We start from the raw sequence: 14,129 nt of genomic DNA, 5'->3' as shown, positions 1-14,129 counted from the left end.
AGCTCTCACTGTTATTCCTCTAACTTCAGATGTGGGAAAAGGAGATGGCATACCCTTCCCAAATGTGAGAACCCTCAGGTCTTGCATTGCTCCAGCACCCTCTGCAGCTGGTGCTGTCACTCAGCTGCTCAGCAGGGGCCTGTGTGACCTCTACATCTTCCTGACACTTCATTCCTGAAAGAAGAAAGAACAACAATCCTCCCCTCTTGCTAAATCCCATTTGTTGGTTGAGGCAGCCACCTTTAACCTTCGTTAAGTCAACATCTCTTCAGTCAAGCACTGTGTTAGGTAGAAAAAAATGGCATGGATGGAGATCAGTTTTTGTAACGAATGCTCCCATAACAAGCTGAAGGCTGGAAGTGGGGATTTACCTTTGAGCTTTCTATCAGTTCATTCTGTGACTCCCCTGGGAAAGCATTTCTCAGCCATCTCACAGACCAAGAAGCCTCTGAGCTCTGGTTCACCCTGAGACCTTGCACAGTAATTTGCATAACTTCATGAAGGTGAAATGACATAAGTTGTGCCATGTCTTCACCTCCTTTTTCTGGCAAGGCAATTTTCTTTCTCAATAAAGAAAGACCTGAACCATCACATGCCACTTTAATGTAGCCCTCTTCTAAATCACCTTCACGCTCATGCCGTTTCTTGGAACACAGGAGCGCTCTGGGGCAGGAGCCCAGGTCCCACTCTGCTTTTGCTGCACCTGACCCAGTACAATTGTGTCTGGTGCTTTTGCACTTGAAATCCAAAGTGATTTCTTAGATTACAGATTTTACTCTGATCGCAAGGCAAAGGAAGATTTAGCTCTGCAACAGAGAGACACTGGCTAGACGCTTATCTTGTCAGAAGTTTAAGAAAAATTTACACATTTGTCATGGAGGAAACTCTAGGCACCAAGGTCTACTCTTGAAATTTTATGAGCTACTAAATTGCAAGTTAATAACACCCTTCATTAAAAAATAGTGCTCTCCAAGCTTTTTTTTTAATAAATCCTAAACAATGCCATGCTATGACCTGCCATGCGTGCAACTGAAGTAACTGGGAAAGTTTTCCTCCATGCAGGTAGTGGACCAAGACTAGGGAATTCCTTGTACATTGAAGAATGCTTGTTGTTAACTCCATTGCACATTTTAGCACTGATGAAAGAAAACTGGAGAGTAACAAATAGCCAATACTAAATTCAGGAAGCTGCTGCTTAGTTGCAGAAGTTAAAGATGGACAAAGTTTATTGGGTTACTTAGTCTCCTTACAGGTAGTTGTTTTATTGTTCTTTACTAGACATTTCCATAGAATCATAGAATGGTTTGGGTTGGAAGGGAACTTAAAGATAATCTAGTTCCAACCCCCCTGCCATGGGCAGGGACACCTTCCAGTAGGTCAGGTTGTTCAAAGCCCCGTCCAACCTAGCCTTGAACACCTCCAGGGAGGGGGCATCCACAACTCCTCTGGGCAACCCGTTCCAGTGTCATTTTCTAGGATATTGCCCAGACCCGAGTAACTGTCACAGTTTCAGTCTTCCACTTTCCCTTTGGGGAAGACAATTCTTCACTGTTTCCTAGTGTCTAGACTCAGTTGTCACTTTTACTGACTCCATCTCATTATTCTGACTAACAACCTGTTGGCACTGCACAGGTGGAGAGCAATTATTCAAGCGAGTTTTAAAATTTTGTAGTATCTATGATAAGCCATCTTAAACACAAGCCAGATGTATTTCAGACTTTTAATCTTTCCTCTAAGTCAATCGCTATAGCCTCTTAATTGTGTTTCTTGTGCTTTGAATTCTCTCCAAGTTGCAGTGGTAGGAATGAACATTCACTAGCACCAAGCCGAGATTGTTGGTACAGATTCTCTCAGTCAAGAAGGGAGAATAATTTCTGGAGGAAACTGCAGCATTGCAGGATCACGAAGTTCGGTTTCCAAGGGATTATGTGTGAGCTTTTGTGCTGCCCTCTGCCTAGAACCTCCCTTGCAAATGCTCCCAAATGTTGTATATCTGATGAATAGCAGCATTTCCCTAAAGAATGAGTGTGATGTTAGGTTAAAAGCCATTGCAGCAAAACATTCAGAAATAGAGATGAAAAAAAAATTATACTGCTGCCTGAAGCTGCTGTATCAGCATAGACCCAGTGATAAGTGCACTGATACTGATACAAGATTACACTTGTTGGCACAGCAGGTGCTCCTGGAGACAGTTCAATATTCCATTAAGAAGTCATCTTCTGCCACACAAAAGTCATTGCAATGTGAGGAAAAATTGTTGTTGACTATTCACTGAGCTACTCCTCCTGAGCTGTTCTCATATATAGTATTGGTCATTTGGCAATCTCATATTTGTTCTGCTTTCATAAGACTGTGAAACTAAAATAATGTGTTGGCATTGACACAGGAAGAGGGAGGATGGGGAGTCTAAATAAAAGGTTGGAGCTGGACCTGGGTTTGCCTTATCTGCTGGGCATTTTTGACATATTAAAGTATTGCAAGAATGGATCATAATACCCAGTATCTCTGAAGTTCATTTTCAGGGGCATTTTGCAGACATGTTTCATGAATATTTACAGTTCTTATTCTTACGTGGCAGAAACAAGTTAAATAGCTTTCCAGAGGCTGAAGAAGTAGAGCCATAGAGAGCGAGACTGTATTTTCCTTTTACAGCTGAGTAAAAGCCAAGCCAGTATGACCCGAGGCAGAAACTTTGTACTGACTAGGTGATATCTCCTACATCTGATTGTTAAGCTTACACCTGCTGAAGTCAGTAGGACATAGCCATTGACTCACATGGACAAGGATTTAGCACCATTGCTTGTCTGCCTGGAGAACAGAAAGTGCTGAAACTAGCACCAAACTGAAAATACTGAAACTGAATCTCAGGCCTCTTTTAACTGCATGTGCACTTATGAAGACAATTCAGCCGCCAGCATTCATTGTCTTTTCCACTGTAGTCAACGTGAGTTCTCTAGAAAGTGAAGTCCCATGCTAGCAGAAAAACTTTTTTGCAAGAATAAATGGCTTTAGCATACACTGCAGAAAGGTCTCAGCTGTAGTGAGTTTCATCAGATACATCCCATGGTAGGAAGTAGAGCTGCAGCAGGGATTTTCAGCACTTCGGAGCCTGCATTGAGTCAGTGATGGAGTGAGTCTCCCTAAGGGCCTGCTCACACACTAAGGCCTTTCCAGTTTTGCAGATTATTTTATATATGGGGAGCTCAAAGAACTTGACAGGATGGTGCGACTTAAAGCTCATTTTCGCTTCTGAGGGAAACAACTGGCCAGTGAAGCTTGGAGACGGGTTAACTGAGGCATAGAGACATCAAGCAATTCACTGAGGGAAGCTTTACTCCTTAATAACAAGATCTGGCCTACTTATTAAAAAGGAAGTGGCCTATAATTATAGTTGAATTCTAGGAGACAGAACTTCTGAGTTCTCTATCTGTTCTTCATTTTGTATCCCTAAGTAGCTAATGTGGTATATAAGGATATATCTACACTGCAGTTCATATGAAGCTCTGGGTTACACTACGGGCAGTAGTAGAGTTTAATGTCTGACACAGATATATCTATGTGAATAATAATCACAGCAGCTGGTTTTGCACAACACTGCATGTCCTAAAAATTGCTATCACATTTGTTGTGACTGTTGGTTTGTAGGTATTGAGAATAGGGATGTCTATACCATCATGCTAAATAGTGCATAAACATAGTGTGCTGCAGAAATTACAGTCTATGTGGATAGGAAAAATGTGTGGTAGGTAAGGTAGTAAACATACAGAGAGTGAAGCATGAAGCAGGAGAGAGAAGAGGGGAGAATTAGGCACTTGAGAGCTTTGTTGAATCTGAACCACCACAGGAGACCTAGCGGAGGGCAGAGGATTGGAGAGGGGTGTGTCAAGGACAGAAACAGTGAAGACCTGTGAAGGAAAGGAGAAGCGGGCTAAAACAGCAATGAGAGTTAGAAAGGAAATGCCAAGCCCAAAGATGGGCTCTTTGGGTCTATCAGTCATTTTAATAGTTTTCTTAGCCATTCTGAAGTAATAAAAGAGCAGAAAAAGCATAAAGCTTAGACTAATAGAGGCAGTGTACCTAGAAAGGAAAAATTATCTCCTACCAATGAAAGTTAAAGAGCTATGTGGTTAAAGAGCTATATTAAAAGACATTAGATATTGGACAAAACGTCAGGAAACGTTAACTTGCATTTTGCTGTAATGCCATATGACAAATTAGTCCAGTTTAAAAGGCCTGTATTTGCAGGAAATCAGTATTAGGTTTTTGATAATTTGGGGGAGGAGATGTAGAGAGTGAGAAAGTCTGCATTCCTTCTCAAAAAAAAAAAAAAGCAGCTATTTTGTAACAGTGATATCATGATTGTATGATATATTTATCTCTCTTCTCCCTAAAACTTCTAGGAACAGGTTTTCAGTCAGTTTGTAGGGAGCATTCAAGCAGAAATTATATGTAATGTCAGAGAAATAATGTTGGAGAGAACCAGCTTCTCAGTCTGAAGTAGTATAATGAATATCTTAGGTTATGTGAGTAATTAATGCTTTTAGCCCTGAAAAGTTTTACCAAAAGCACAGTACACTTAAAAAAAAAAAAAAAAAGACAATACTATTATCTGATTTTGGCCATGTTTTCGTCATAAAATCATTTTTACAGCTGCAAAATTCATAAGTAGATTAAACCAGGTTTCTGTTGCATTTCTTGGTGGAATTAATGCTTTCTTAGCCCAGCACATGATCTGAGAACAAGTCATTCAAGATGAATGATGGGTTGAAACTATAAAATCATATAAAAGAAATGTTTTTGTGAGCAAATTGTGAACATACAATTTTTGAGCCTGTTAATCTAGATTAATGTTGTAGCTGCATCTTTGAGAGATACAGGCAACTTAATGGCCAAGAATATTGAATCAAGGTGATCAGTTGCTTCTGATACATTAACTAAACTTACCACAGAATCAGGTACAACTCTATTCAATGTATACATTTCGTTCTCCTCTGGATGGTTCCTTTGCTATGCAAATATGGTACACTTAAAAGCTGTATCTCAAGAGTGTTCTTATTAAAATACTTAAGTTCATATTGATTTAATGATTTGAGTTTTTCTTCTCCACATCTTATTTCACCTGTTCCGTTTCAAATTGTTGATTAAAAAAAGAAGAGAAAAATGACTGAGTGTTGTTTCTGCATTAGTTTGGAAGTTTTGTCTGGCTAGTTTTCCTTCGTATTACTTTATTCAAAACTGATACTCTAGCAATCATGAGAAGTGACTATAGTATAGCATTTGGGGATCTTTCACCTGATTAGGTGGTTGAATCCATGCTATGCTATTTAATTTCTTCCCAACCCAGATGTTGTGTGCCAGGTTAGGATTGTTGCCATGTAATCTAGCTGCTTTGACTCTAGGATTGACAGTCTCAATAAAACTAGCTGAACATAAATTGAACAGAATGCATACTTTCCTATTTGTTCATATCCACAGCAGCTAAAGCACAGACTGAAGAATTATATTTGCTACTTATTTACTCTTTGTTGTGGTGAGTCATTTGCAAATTGAATCTGACATTCTCCTGACAATATGCTTGTAATGTTCACAGTTCCAAATAGACTGAAGTGATTTTCTGATTGATTTGCCCTTTCCTTTTCTACAAAAACACTTGTACATTCTCACATTTGTCAACCTCTCTACTTAATTTGCTACAAATTAAAGAAGTACATGCAATAACATGCTCACTCTGAACACAACAGTATTTTAAAATACCTTGCTTTTTTCCTCCATTTATATCTCTTCATCCCCTACTGCTCTGTTTCGGTTCATCTATCCAGTTTTTTGCAGTCTTCAACTTCTATCCTTCTGCTGCTGCTTGAATGTTTCACTTTCCTTAACTTCCTCAGATTTTCCCCTAAATTTTTAAAGGCATCTCTATGACCTTAGCAGTTTGATTCCCTATGAGATCGGAGGGTGCTAGTATAGCCTTCATTAGTTGGCAGGAGCTGTACAGTCAAACCACTGAGCAGAACTATTAAGGCTTTTTTCCTTCCACAGTCTTATCTGATACTTTTACTGAGATCCAGTGTCTGACTTGCTCTGCAGATAGGGAGCTGGCATCACTACTACAAGAATTTCTAATTTAACGATAAAATTTCTCTTAGCACTAAGTCAATATTTCCGGTATTAATTAAATTTGATGGCTTCACAGCCGTGAAAAAAAAACTCCTTCAGGTACAGGAAACATCAAGATGTGTTCAGAGACACTTACATGATAATTTATCTTAGGACAGAGAGCAGTAGAAGCAAAAAGCAGAAGAAAAAGGTGGCCAGCTTTAAGTTTGCAGAAATATTAAAAGGAAAAAACACTAGCTGGAAACTGCTCAATCACTTTACACAATGCATAATCTGTCAGTTTTAATGCTTTTTGTTTGAAAGATAATTTTTTTTGTTTTGGTTTTTAGCTGTTTTTATTACTATGTTTACTATAACAAGGGCTTTGGATTTTAGAAATGAAAGGTGTGATAGGAGTTTGTTGTGGTTTAACCCGGCAGGCAGCTAAACACCACAGCCATTCGCTCACCCCCCGCCCCCCACAGTGGGATGGGGGAGAGAATAGGGAAAAAAAAAGTAGAATTCATGGGTTGAGATAAAGACTGTTTAATAGGACAGAAAAGGAAGGGAAAATAATAATAATAATAATAATGATGATGATAAAAGAATATACAAAATAAGTGATGCACAATGCAGTTGCTCACCACCCGCTGACCGATGTCCAGCCAGTTCCTGAGCAGCGGTCGCTGCCCCCCAGCCAACTCCCCCCAATTTATATACTGAACATGATGTCATATGGTATGGAATATCCCTTTGGCCAGTTTGGGTTAGCTGTCCTGGCTGTGCTGGCAGGGCACGGGAAGTGGAAAGTCCTTGACTAGTGTAAGCACTACTTAGCAACAACTAAAACATCTGTGTGTTATCAACATTATTCTCATCCTAAATCCAAAACACAGCACTGTACCAGCTTCTAGGAAGAAAATTAACTCTGTCCCAGCCAAAACCGGGACAGAGTTACAGGCAAATGACGGCAAACTTGGCTTAACTGAATTCAGTGGGTTCGCTCGCAGGAAGAACTCAGTTGCATCTGCAATAATTATATTGAATAAATGAGCTCTATCTTTGTCTTACCATTTCTCAGTTTGTTTTTCCCTGGTACTTCTTTTGTATCAGGGCAAAACCAATATCCCAGCTCTTCTCACTGAAGTAGTTGCTACCTCATCCAACTGTGTAAGTAGATAAGAAAGTAGATGATAAAAAAATCGAAGTCTGCAGAAGATGAGTAAGCAACTAGCAATATTACTTGAGCTCTGGAGAAAGAACCTCTGGCAGAGAAACACTGACAATGTCTTGTTCCTAAAAAAATTGACATGAAACCCTCAAAAAAATTGGTGGTGCTGCTGTCGTTGAAACTGGGAAATGTGATGCTGTAAATTCTAGGATGGGTAGATGTGTACGTGTTTTTCTTGTACCTTGGATCTGTTCCCACCTAATTGGGATTTTCTCATGCAATTTGTTTAAAACATTGTCTTTTGGTTTCTCTCTACTATTAAGAAATTAGTATGAATGAAAATAGGTAAATATATATCCATGTCTTGAGACTTAGCAATTACAGGAGGCAAGGTATGTTCAGTTGTTTCAGCAGCTATGTGCTAAAGCAGCAAAGATCTCTGCTTGCAAGTCTAGATACCAACTTCTGTATTCCTTGCTTGTCTCTCCTGTTTCAGTTTTTTTCTGGATTTGAGGCCCAGTGCCATGTAAAGATGAGGAATATCCTTTCTTTGAAAGGTCATAAAAGCAAGTACTGTCTCAGCTACAACATTAATCCCTAAGACAGGAAAGACTATTTGCCAAAAACTTTGATAAATCATCTTTTTTAACATAATGAATCCTGTCTTTACATTGTGCATGCTGTTGTGGCTATTTCATGAAGAGCTGCATGTCCTGAACAAGGTCCAAGGCACCAGAAGCTTTCTATTAAATCAAGAATATTTTTTAGAATCAGCAAAGGAACAGTTAAAGAGTGTCACGGGCAAATATTTTGAAAAATACAAAATTAGCTCAGCTTTTGGCAGATTGCAAAACTCATCTGTTGTTTTCATCAGACCACACGAAAGAAACAGGAACCATGGCATCCCCAAGGAACAGATAGGAACAGAACATTCAACCTTTCAAACCATTTGGTGGGTATAGATTAACAAATCTACACTTATACTTTAGTGCGTGGTTCATGCATTTTGAGGTGGGACAGAGTGCAATATTTTCATTCTGAGTTTTTGTTGTAATAAGAATCCTATCTGTTTCTGGAGATCCTAATAAATAAATGTATAGGATTATCTGCCAAATGATAAGCTTTTAAATTTCTTCAGTGCTAAGATTTCTGCACTACTTTTCTTGAGACCACCCTTTGCTGCTGCTTTTGTCATTGTGCTGTATGATCTCTTTCACTGGAGCTAGCTGAACTAAATGCAATTAAATGAAAATTCTGGAAAAGATTTTCAGAAGAGTCAGAACTCATTCCTATGCTGAATGACTGTTATGGACACTGAAATTCTTTTTTTTTTTTTAATTTGCCTAAATTTAAAAAAGTATTCTTTGAATTCTTATTATTAGGAATATAGTCATAGGACGTTTATAGTTTTGAAGAGATCAGCATAAATTCTGGTATTAAAGATGTTCTACGGAATCCTGTATAGTAATTAAAGTTCAGTCAGTTACCATTTGTCATTTCGTTAGGGAATTCTGAAACCACAGAACACATTACCGTTATTGTATTGTGTTTTCTTACATCTTAGAGCTAGAGCAACGAGGACCTATTTCTGTTCCATTTAAACTCCCGTCTCCCCGTTAATTTCTGCTGCAAAGGAATTAATTGTTAGTGGTGGAGTATCTCCCTCTACTGGTAGCCTTTGTAAATGCAACGTAACCGTGGCTTAAATTTAATTGCGCATCAATTCCACTGTTTTCGAAACATTGTAAGTTATGTAGCCCATGAAAAGCAAAGTTACACTAATTAGCGCTTCAGCACGTGTACTGAAACTAAAGCCCCTGATGGATGCAGGTCGTATCTGCTTGTGGGAGCAGAGGTTATGTGCTGGCCTTCCTCTTGGTATTTTTTTCTGTAGCCAAAGCCTTGAACCGTACATTCCTTGTTCCATGGCCTGATAATCTATCCTCCAAGAGGTTCGTTCGAAATGAGTGATTTCTAAAGGAAATTCAGAGGAAGTTTCTCAAGTATATATAATGAAAAGGCTGTTTTGTTTTTCATATTTTTTGAGTATTACGTAGAAAATTAGGAGATATTTTGGGACCCTTCTACAGTCTGTCATCTTACATGGGAAAAGTACGTTTTGAAAGAGACTGACTGAGAAAAATGGATTTTTGATAATTTGTTGATAATTCATTTTGAATTATCTGTTTTCCAGTAGTATTTGCAAGTCACCATCCCATCAGTGTAAGTGGAAACAAAATGCAATGATTAGCCGTACACCTGGAGACTGGGTGTAGTCTAAAGCCTCCCACACCCAGTGCTCATTAACCAATTAGAAGTGTGTAAAACCACAAAGTCCTCAGATCAACTGCTAAATTTTTTGTTTCTATAGAAACAATGTGGCTCATGAATTGGCACTTAAGACCTGTATTTTCATCTTGATTTGGCCACTGATCTGTTGTGTTACTTTATGTAAATCATCTTTGTAGGACTTCTATTTTCTGTATCCTCATTTCTCCCTTTTTGGTGTATTTATACACACAATATAAACAGATGCTTTATTATGTATTTGACTAATGTGACACCAAGACCTTATTAAATGCCAAAAGTAAGAACAAAGGATGCTGATGTAAAGTTAGGAAACATAGTCAGTACAAAGGAAGACTTAATAACCAGTAGGACATATGATCAATCCCACATTACAATCCATTTCTGTGGCTGGCAATTCCTGTGCTCTGGAAAGCCTGATTTTAGCTATCCTCTAGGTCAAAGCATGTGCGTGCCTTTAGCAAGTGGTGGATGCTTGCTTAATAGCCTGAGAAAACTGAGCCATTCTGATCTTTGATTCATTTTATTTCTTCTGATGAATTATTACTTTATCATGAGAATTACAGTTACAAAAATCAGATAACAATTTATAGATCAGGAAAATGAATTTGCCAAACAAGAATTTCTATTATAAACTGAGAGCTTACCAGTTGGAAACAATAAATTGGATGGAGCAGGGGGACAGGATCCAGGTATATAAGCTAATTCTAAGATGATTGTGAGCTGTCCAGAATACGGTTATGAAAAGTCATATACGTTCCAGAATTGCACAGAGTTAATCAAGCTGTACCTATAAATGCTTTTAAAAGCCTAAATACTTAAGGAACAGTGGCTTGAGGAAAAGTTGAGGGTTTAGGCCTTGTTTTCTGTATTAAATTACACAGAACAGTCCTAAACACTTTTTTTTTTTTTTAAACAAATGAAATAGTTAAAAGACAAGAATGCTTTAAACCTGGCATCAGAAAGCTATTCATGCTGTGCAGGATATGGATCATTGTATACAGAAAGGGTAACTGAGTGCAGCGTGCTTATGTTATATGATGCACCATCACATATGTATATATGTGGTCGATTTTCCATAAAACCTTTTTCCTCCCTGCCTTTTTGCATAAGCACACTGCTGACAAGCACAGTTTGCCTTGGAAAATAATTTACAAAGGTGAATTTAACATGCCTTTGCATAAAATAGCATTTTAGTTTTTCTAAAGCTACTTCAATTTCACACCACGAGGTGGAGACGTCTACCTGCAATTCTTAGTAAAATGACCCTAATTTTTAACTGTAAAGTTGTAGCAAAGGTTTACATGAAATGCTGCCTTCCCCCTCCCCTCCTTCCACTTAAAAGTAAATAAATAAAATAGAATAAAAGCATGCAGATGCTTTATCAAGAAGCGCCATTATTCTTTTGTTTTGCACTTTAAAAAAATCACTGAATTATAGCTACCGTCCACTGCTGGGTGGATGTGAGCATTTCCATGTAAGTTTGCAGTGTCCATTCCATAGACCCACTGGCAAGATTTGCTTGCACAACCTCCAAGCTGCAGTTGAGAGCCGGGGAGCATGCTTTCAAGCTGAATGGCAAGGAAAAACAGTGAGGAACTCCTTTGCATGAAAGAAGTCCGCATCTAAGTGTATGAAGTAGTGAATAAATTCCCAGCTGGACCAATTCTTTTAGGAAAGGCCAATGCCTTAGTGTTCAGTTAGCAAAAGCAAACAAGTTCAGACACCCTACACTACAGCTAATGGCAAAGGGTGAGGGGAATCACAGCTTCAGATAGGACAATTATTCTGGGCTACTCAAAAGAGAAATGTGAAGACTTGTTTTTGCAATAGGAAAACAAGGGCAAGCTCAGGAGCTGGTGCACTTTGAGGCTCCTTGAGTCCTGTGTGGCCATTGGGTCCAGGGGCAAGGCTCTCCACAGATTTGCTGAATTCATGCTCCCCTCTCCCTAGCTACCACCTTTGCCTCATGGCTGTATCCTCAATTGCTTTTATTTTATGTTTATAACTTACACACTGCAGGCCCCTTCAGCAAATTATAAGTGTGTTTGCCAGATTGTTGTCTGGGAGTAAGGGAAGAAGCTATTTTTTTCTTGTCATTGGACTGTTGCTATTATGGGAGAAATGTGTCTGAGGAACAAAATCCTTTGCTAGAAGGTGACCGTGACAGTCACTCCTGTGGTTCGTTGCTCGAAGACAGTGAGGCACCATGTTTCCTGCTGTGACTCAGGATGTAACAGTTATGGTTAATGGAGAAAAAAATTGATTTTCATATTTTCTTGAGTACTATGTCTTGCTCTTTTTCACTCCATGTATGAAAAAAAATGTAAACTGTTTCTAGTGGATGCCTTATTTTTTTTAAGTGTCAAGCAACTGGCTCCTGAAAAAAAAGTGTAAATTTTAAGATCAGGGAAACTGAGGTGAAAGTTGTTAACACACATGCTAACCACTCACATGCAGAGCCTGACATGCCAAAGAAGCAGAAGTGCATAGGATAATGATGCTACAGGATAGTTTAGAACAAAGAACCTGTGTTACACCAGAGTAGGGCTACTAAGCAATTGCAGGACATGGGCCCAGAACAAGGAATGACCAAGGGAGAGTGCGTTGCAATGAGCCACTAAGGAAATGAATCAATATTAAATTTGACAGAGAGAGGAGGATCCACCTCAGGCTGAATAAACATTTAGTTCAAGATAAATTATCATTTTCCAGAGTTGTAAGCTTTAGCCTTCATCTGGGAAGATGAAAACAACCACACTCTGGGGTTTAAAGTTTCACCTCTGCCCTTGACTTCAAACGTTCCCTCCTCTGACAAGGCAGGTGACAGAGCCCACGTGCGGAACTGTGCTGTGACCAACCAAGCCCTTTTGTACAGGTCACTCAACAGCCATTGTGTAGTATCAAACACTACCAGCTCAGGCTTGACACCTACATATCAATCCCATCAGTTAGCCAGGGTTCACATAAAAAAAAATGGCTATCGGCATTTGTGGCAAAATTCTTAGTAGCAGAAGTGTCTGTAAACTAGAAATCAAGCCTGAGGTGCTGAGGCACACTAATGCACAGAACCTTTTTCTAACATCCAAGAGAGAGCGCCAGCAATGTTAAGAAGTGTACAACTATGAAAGTAAACTTGGGACTTCTACAGAAGGGTAAACACCCTTCCGTAAGTAAAAATATTTAAATAAGCAATAAAAGCAAAAACTTTGAAAAGCTTAGAGTGGAACTGGGTTGATTTTTATTCCTTCAGAATTTGCCACAGATAAATCACAGCAGATGTTGCCAAAATGCTTTAAGTTTAATATCACATATTTATATATGTGATTCATCTAACAGATGAATCTATAGCAGAAGCTATATCTATAGCCATAAAGCTCTTGGGAGACTTTGATCAGTCCCAATGCTGCAAAACATCAAAATGAGACATTATGGACACTCTCCTGTTGGCAGTGATTTCTGTAAGCAAACAACAAGAAAATGCAGTTACTATGTTCCAAAAGATGAAATGAGCTTTTTCTGTAGGGGATTGGGCTGCTTAATTAGTTACTTTACAGTTGTTGCTGTCAGTCCTCTTTGGGCAAAAGGACAGAAGTATTCAAGGCTGGCTATAAAAATGAAGATGAAAGGCAAATGGAAGCCTCCTATGATTGATAATGTCAACTCTCAGGGTATATGGAAACCTAGGAAGAAAATTAACTCTATCCCAGCCGAAACCAGGACAATTAGGCAACATTATCTATAGAGACTGCTGTGAAGAGTTTACTCATGCAGGAAATTCTCTCTTTTCCTGAAGACATTTTCACATGAAAGTCCTCAGACATTAGAGAACATGTATTTTCTATGCTTTAAAGCTATCTTTGATTCTTAGGAGCTTCATAAGAGAAGGACAAGTAAATACAAGTTTGGGTAATAAAAAGAAGATGCAAGAAATCAAAGTGCAGCCGTCTTCTATACTATCAGAAACAGTTTGATAAAAGCCTAATCTAAACCAGAACTTTGAATAAACTCCCAGTAAGGTATGTGAGCTTTCCAGGATGATAATGTTTGTTTTCCCGGAACTGTTATGCACCTTCATAGGCAGTTGGGGGAATGTGGTGAAGGACACAAATATCTTTGAGGATTCTCCAAAGTATATGTGGGGAACATCAGCAGTAGGTGCTAAGGGAGGCTTGTGTAACGAGAAGGGTAGCATTTCTGGAAGGGTAGGGACTGGATCTTTATGCAGTCTTTCCCATTAGCTGCAGCCAGAAGGGCTCTCTGCACCCAGATTCGTCTTTGAGGAAACCACTATCCTTTCCAGGTTGTTGGTTTTTGTTTTTTTTTACTTGCAGAAAATTTACTGGCAGTTATCATGCAAAGTTCCCACTGTACTGTCTCGTTCCTCACCCTTGCCCTGTGATCCCCTCCACAGGACCGTAACTCCGGAGCAGGGATTCCCAGTCCACAGGCTCCCTTCTAATCGCCAAGGCAGTTTTCTCTGCTGGAATGGCCTCTGCGGTTGCCATGACAGTGACTAGCAGGATCATAATACAAAGGTGAGGAGCCTGTAAGT

This window comes from Aptenodytes patagonicus, chromosome 20, assembly GCF_965638725.1.
Source record: "Aptenodytes patagonicus chromosome 20, bAptPat1.pri.cur, whole genome shotgun sequence".
Taxonomy (NCBI): domain Eukaryota; kingdom Metazoa; phylum Chordata; class Aves; order Sphenisciformes; family Spheniscidae; genus Aptenodytes; species Aptenodytes patagonicus.
The sequence above is the reverse complement of the archived record's forward strand: the minus strand, read 5'-3'. Positions refer to the sequence as shown.